At 41.5% G+C, this 7,330-nt stretch overlaps 1 pseudogene; it reads right to left on the minus strand.

Annotated features, from left to right (window-relative positions):
* Positions 1-451: 451 nt before the first annotated feature.
* LOC124238651 (Y-box-binding protein 1-like) lies at positions 452-3,334 on the minus strand (annotated as a pseudogene).
* Between the last annotated feature and the right edge of the window lie 3,996 nt (positions 3,335-7,330).

Below are 7,330 nucleotides of genomic sequence, written 5' to 3' on the forward strand. Positions count from 1 at the left end.
AGGAATGTAATGGGGAAACAAAGTCTTTTTTTTTAATGAATTATTTAAGACCTTTATTAACAGGTGCTTGCAGTTTGACTTCATTGAAAAAATCAAGTTGTAAATTTTATTATAAATTAAAAATGAGGTTCTTAAACATCTCAACTTGACCAGATACGAAACAATTTAAAAACCTTTAAAGGTGTATTGAGAAAAACCAGGCTTTTTAAAAACACACACACACACACACACATTTGTCATTACCAAAAAGAATCTTTAGGTGAAAATAATAAAAACCCCACGCTGCATAGATAATGCAGATAGTTCTAGTTATCTGGCTAACAGGCAAAAAGCAAACACTTAAGGTCTTCAGCTCCAATCTTCTGCTCCATTTCTTATTGCTAGAATTTCATATTCATTTCCTCTTGTTGGATGACTAAACCGGATGATGGTAGAGATGGTAAGCAGGCATTTACTCAGCCCCGTCCTGCTCAACCTCCGGAGCAGACAAATTTTCAGTAGCGGATAGGCTGCTTTGTCTCTTTGCCATCTTGCAGCTTAGGGTTTTCTGGGCGTCTGCTTCGTAATTGAAGTTGCGGTGGTACCAACGTTGAGGTGGCTGCTGACCTTGGGTCTCATCTCCTTGATTTTCCTTATCTTCTTCGTTGCCGTCCTCTCTAGGCTGTCTTTAGCAAGGAGGGCCCCTGCAGAATCGTGGTCTATAACCCCGATACGTATTCTGCCTCACTGGTCTACCTTGTTCTCCTGCACCCTGGCTGTCAGCACCCTCCATCACTTCTCCTTGCACAGGAGGGTTGGAATACTGTGCTCGAAGCCCATAGGGTCTCAGCGTGTAGTAAGGTGGGAACTGTCACCTGCGGTAGGGCCGGTGCTGTTGGGCCTGGCCTTCGGGGATACTCTCGGGTCCCTCATTCTTTTCCCTACTCTCAGTATTCTGGTAATTCTGCTGGTAATTGCGTGGAGGACCCCTGCGACATGGGTAGTGTCTATAATGGTTACAGTCTGCTGCATATTTACTGCCTTGCCCTGGAACTTCACCAGGGCCAGTAACATTTGTGGCCTCCACACCCTTTTCCCCTTCAACAACATCAAACTCCACAGTCTCTCCATCTCCTACACTGCGAAGGTACTTCCTGGGGTTATTCTTCTTTATGGCAGTCTGGTGTACAAATACATCTTTCTTGGTATCATTCCTGTGGATGAAACCATATCCGTTTCTTACCTTGAACCGTTTTACTGTTCCCAAAACCTTCCTTGCGATCACCTTCTTCTCCCCGCCGGCAGGCGCCGCTGCTGCCGGTGGTGCCGGGCTTGGTGCTGGCAGCGCTGAGGGCTGGGGCGGCGGGCAGCTGCCGGGTCTCGGCCTCGCTGCTCACAGTTGCGGTGATGGTGATTGGGGCCGGCTGCGGCAGCTGCGCTCTTCCTGGGGTGTGATGGTAACTAGGCCGGCGGGGTTGGTGGGGCTGCTCAGGGCTCTCTGAGTTCTGATCTCTGCTCCACTACCGATCCAACTCCAAAGTCTTTTCAACAAATGGTGCTGGCACAATTGGTTACCTATATGGCAAAACTGAACTTTGACTTTTACCCCCTTCAATACAAAAATTAATTCAAGCTGAATCATAGAATAATGTAAAAGATACAGCTATAAAACTTCTAGAAGAAAGCATAAAACTTTGGGTTCTGGTTAAGATGGGGTAAGCACACTCTCCCAGCTCTCCCACTGAATACAACTAAAAACCCCAGAGGGAATGCATAGAGTAACTAAGGGCACTGAAAAGCGAAGGATAGCAAAAAATTAGGGCAGGAAACCAGGACTACTAACCTAGCAATAAGTTCCCCAGGTTTTCTCCTCCTGTATCTACCAGCCTGAATTCAAAGGCAGTCTAAATTCCAGAACTGTGCACCAGGTATAGACAGAGAACTCTAAGAGAATCCCTCTCTTTCTGGTTCAAAGAATGGAATTAGGGCCTCTACAGGTCATAGAGAGTAGGGAAAATATCCTTCTTTTTCTTTTCTCTCTTTCCTGCCAAAGCCCTCAGGCAAGCCCCAGTCTTGAGTTACAATTCTGTGATAGTGGTAGTGAGGGAAGTGGGAGTCATGTGGGACAACCAAAATCTGGAGGAACTAAGGTCTGAAGAAAGAGAGAGTGTAGAAATTTCTGTTGCTTTTTTCTCTATTCATCCTCCCATTCCTTTGTCCCAGAGGCAAAATCAGTTATGGGAAGTAGATGACAGAGCCAGGAGAATAAAGGATCAGCTTTATAGTCAGGGTACCAGAAAGAGGGGTCCCTGAGAGGTAGAGAATGCAGGGAGAATGTACAAAGGAGGAAACTCAACAAAAGTTCTGCATGAACTCCTTAGCTTATATCCAAGCTGTAGATGCATGGAATAAATACAATAAATAGAATAGCATGGCGTTGAGAAGTGAATTACAGGGTAGACCACTGCTCAGGAACTGGACTGGTCCCTGGGTGATGTGTGTGAGAGACTGATCCAAACTGCATGGCAAAAACTTTAAAATATAAACTTACATTGAAAGCACAGAAGGTGGGTTAGAACTTGTAGCCTAGAACTAACCAGATTGGTTCCCTGCTAAAAATCATCATCATCATCATAATAACATAAACAAAAAAATTTAAATTCTCCATAGCATTTAAACAAGCCACAGAGTCTCATAACATAATGTTCAAAATGTCTGGGATAGGTTGGTGTCAAGATGGTGGCATAGGCAGACTCTGAACTCACCTCTTCCCATGGACACAACCAATTTACAACTACTCTGGGAACAATCACCCTGAGAAAGAACTAAAAATTGGATAAAAAGAACCCCTGCAACAAGGGACAGGCCTGACTGAGTTGTAAGAGGCAGAAATTCCTTTCTGGAGAGAAAAAAGCCAGCTTCATGAGCTAAGGTGCTTCATGGCCAGCCAGGAACAATCCTAAAGTACACAGCCTTCTCTGGAGGAGTGGGGGATCTGAGTGGGAGAGCTTTACCACAATAAGCAGCTTTTGGACTCAGCAGAACTGAGACAAGTGTCATAATATCTGGCTTCACTGGCTATTAACAACAATGGGGAATACTCCCAGAAAAGCTATTGGACATAAGGGGAAAAAAAGCCTGCTCTTAAAGGGCCCATGCACAAATTCACCCATTTTGGAAAGCAACCTAAAATCACCAGGAAGACAGGTGAACAGTCTTTTCATGAGAAGAAACTCACCTGATATGCTCTGGGTGCATCTCAGTGAGAGGTAAGACCTCTCAAGGGACTGAGATATTGGTGGCAGCCATTATTGTGACGTAGTACAGGCATGCTGACACAGACGCTGACAGCCATCATTGGAGTACTTCCCCTGGCCTGATGGCCAGGGTCTGCCCCACCCACTAGAGTATGATTTAATCCAGCTGAGCTAGGGCAGCCAGCCTGCCCTAGGGACTGGCCCCACCCAACAGCAAGCCCTTGGGCAATCTGTGGGCCAAGGGTGCCTGGATCCTCTGCAGCTGGGGGAGTCGGTCTGCCTATGTGGGGCAGGGCATGTGTGAGGAACCAGTGGAATGTGTGGAGCCTCTGGAGTTGGGTGGCTGGGTCTGCTTCAGGGCACTGGGACACATGCATGGGACACGACTGTGTTGATGGTGTGTTTGGCCCTGTGTGTGGTGGGACTTGTCAGCTGCAGAAGACTTGTGCTTCTCAAATAGCCACATAGGGAATCAGCCCCACCTTCTAAACATGAAACAATTGGGTACTTTCATGCCTGGGGCCAGCTCCACTCAGCTGCAATGCTGAGAGAGCTGACAAGACACTTGCAGGCCAGAGTCCTACAGCAATTGTAAGCCCCTGAGCCTAGCAACCAGCACACTGGGGGCCTACTCACTTAAAAGAGAAACTGTAACAGGAGTGTACTATTAGACCTTGCAGCCAACTGTGCTTGGGCTCCCCATGCCCAATAAAGTGACTGAAGGGTGCATAGAAGCCACATGCAGCTGAGCATTACAACCAGCTGTCCAGGGGGATAGCCTAGCCTCCCTGGGCACCTGAAGCAAGAGCAACCCTCCCACAACAGAAGGACACATGTAGCCCACACAGGGACACCCCTGGAACATTTGGAACTGGTGACAAGAGAGAAGCACAATGCTGGACCTCATAAGGCATCTCTTACATAAGGCCACCTCTCCAAGATCAGGAGACGTAGCTGACCTGTCTAATACATAGATATAAGCACAGAGAAAGGAGCAAAGGAATATGTTCCAAGTAAGGGAACAGGACAAACTCCCAGACAAAGAACTAAACAAAACAGAAATAAACAATCTACCTGACAAAGAGTTCAAACAAAAAGTCATAAGGATGCTCACTGATCTTGGGAGAAGAATGGATGAACTCAGTGAGAACTTCAACAAAAAATTGGAAAATATATTAAAAAAATCAAAAATGAAGAATACAATACTGGAAATGAAAAATTCACTAGAGGGACTCAATAGCAGAGTAGATGATACAGAAGAACAGATCAGCAAGCTGGACAAAAGACTAGAGGGAATCATGCAAGCTGAACAGATAAAAGAGAAAAGAATGAAAAAGAACAAGAAGTGCCTAAGGGACCTCTGGGACAACATCAAGTGTGCTCACATTAGTATTATAGGTATCCAAGAAGGAGAAGAGAGAGACAAAGGGGCAGAGAATTATCTGAAGAAATAACAGCTGAAAACTTTCCTAACCTAAGGAAGGAAACAGACATCCAGGTACAGGAAGCACAGAGAGCACCAAACAAGATAAACCCAAAGAGGCCAACACCAAGACACATTATAACTAAACTGTCAAGCAGTAAAGATAGAGATAATCTAAAACCTGCAAGAGAAAGGCAACAAATTACATACAAAGGAAACCCCATAAGGCTATCAGCTGACTTCTCAGCATAAACCTTACAGGCTAGAAGGGAGTGGCATGATATATTTAAAGTGCTGAAAGCAAAAATCCTACAGCTAAGAATATTCTACCTGGTTTCGGTTATCATTCAAAATGGAAGGAGAGAGAAAGAGTTTCCTAACCAAGCAAAAATTAAAGAAGTTTATCACCAAGAAGCCAGTAGTACAAGAAATGCTAAAAGGACTTAAGTGGGAAAGAGAAGACCACAAATAGGAATAAGAAAATTATCAAAAAAAAAAAAAAAAAGCAATAAAATCACTGGTTAAGGCAAAAAATATAGCAAAGGTAGCAGATCAAGCACCTATGAAGGGAATATGAAGGTCAAAGACAAAAATACTAAAGTTACCTATTTGCATGATGAGAGGATAATGGATATACACACACACAAAAAGAGGTTAGGTTACATATCAAAAACATAAAATTCATATGACAGGAGCAAAAGAGTAGAGCTTTTAGAAAGAGGGCAAACTAAAGAGACTATCAACTCAATATAGATTGCTATATACATAGGTTATTAAATATCAACCTCATGGTAATCACAAACCAGAAACCGATAATAAATACACAAAAAATTAAGGGAAAGGACCCCAAACATAATACTAAAGAAAGCCATTAAACCAGAAGGGAAGAGAGCAAGAGAAGAAGAAAGAAACAGAGAACTAGTAAAACACCCAGAAAGAAAGTAACAAAATGGCAGTAAGTACATACTTACCAATAGCTACTTTAAATGTCGATGGACTAAATGGTCCAATCAAAAAGCATAGGGTGGCTGATTGGATGAAAAAACAAGACCCATATATATGCTGCATACAAGAGACATATTTCATACCTAAAGACACTCAAAAACTGAAAGTGAAGGGATGGAAAAAGATACTCCGTGTAAATGGCAATGAAAAGACAGCTGGGGTAGCAACACTTATATCAGACAAAACAGACTTTAAAACAAAAACTCTACAAGAGACAAAGAAGGGCACTACATAATGATAAAGGGAACAATCCAACAAGAGGATATGACACTTGTAAATATCTATGCACCCAACATAGGAGCACCTAAATATATAAAGCAATTATTAACAGACATAAAAGGAGAAATAGACAGTAACACAATAATAGTAGGGGACTTTAACACTCCACTTACACCAATGGATAGATCATCCAAACAGAAGATCAATAAGAAAACACTGGCCTTAAACAACACAGACCAGAAGACTTAGTAGATACATACAAAACATTCCATCCAAAAACTGCAGAATACACATTCTTTTCAAATTCACATGGAACAGTCTCCAGGATTGATCACATATTGGGCCACAAAACAAATCTCAATAAGTTTAAGAAGACTGAAATAATACCAAGCATCTTTTCTGACCACAGTGGTATGAAACTAGAAATCAACTACAGGAATAAAATCAGAAAAGCCACAAATATGTGGAGATTAAACAAAATGCTACTGAACATTGATTGGGTCAATGAAGAAATCAAAGGAGAAATCAAAAAATATCTGGAGACAAATGAAAATGAAAATATGACATGCCAAAATTTATGGGATACAGCAAATGCGGTTCTGAGAGGGAAGTTTATAGCAACATAGGCCTACCTCAACAAACAAGAAAAATCTCAAATAAACAATATAACAGTCCACTTAAAGAAACTGGAAAAAGAAGAACAAACAAACCCAAAAATCAGTAGAAGGAAGGAAATAACAAAAATCAGAGGAGAAATAAATGAAATAGAGACTAAAAAGCAATAGAAAAAATAAATGAAACCAAGAGCTGGTTCTTTGAAAAGATAAACAAAATTGACAAACCTTTAGCTAGACTCACCAAGAAAAAGAGAAGGCTCAAATAAATAAAATCAGAAATGAAAGAGGTGAAATTACATGGACACCTCAGAAATACAAAAGATTATAAGAGGAGACTATGAAAAGCTATATGCCAATAAAATGGATAATCTAGAAGAAATGGATAAATGCTTAGAATCATACAACCTTCCAAAACTGAATCAAGAAGAAATAGAGAATTTGAATAGATCAATCACCAGTAAGGAGATTGAAACTAATAAAAAAATCTCCCAAAAAATAGAAGTCCAGGATGAGACAGCTTCCCTGGTGAATTCTACCAAACATTGAAAGAAGCCTTAATACCTATCCTTCTCAAATTCTTCCAAAAAATTGAAGAGGAGGAGAAGCTTCCTAATAATAATAATAATAATAAGCTTCACTCATTCTATGAAGCGAACATTACCCTTATACCAAAACCAGAAAAGAACAACACAAAAAAAGAAAATTACAGGCCAATATCACTGATGAACATCGATGCAAAAATCCTCAACAAGATACTAGCAAATTGAATACAATAATTCATTAAGAAGATCATACATCATGATCAAGTGAGATTTATTCCAGGGATGGAG

Source organism: Equus quagga, chromosome 4, assembly GCF_021613505.1.
Source record: "Equus quagga isolate Etosha38 chromosome 4, UCLA_HA_Equagga_1.0, whole genome shotgun sequence".
NCBI lineage: Eukaryota > Metazoa > Chordata > Mammalia > Perissodactyla > Equidae > Equus > Equus quagga.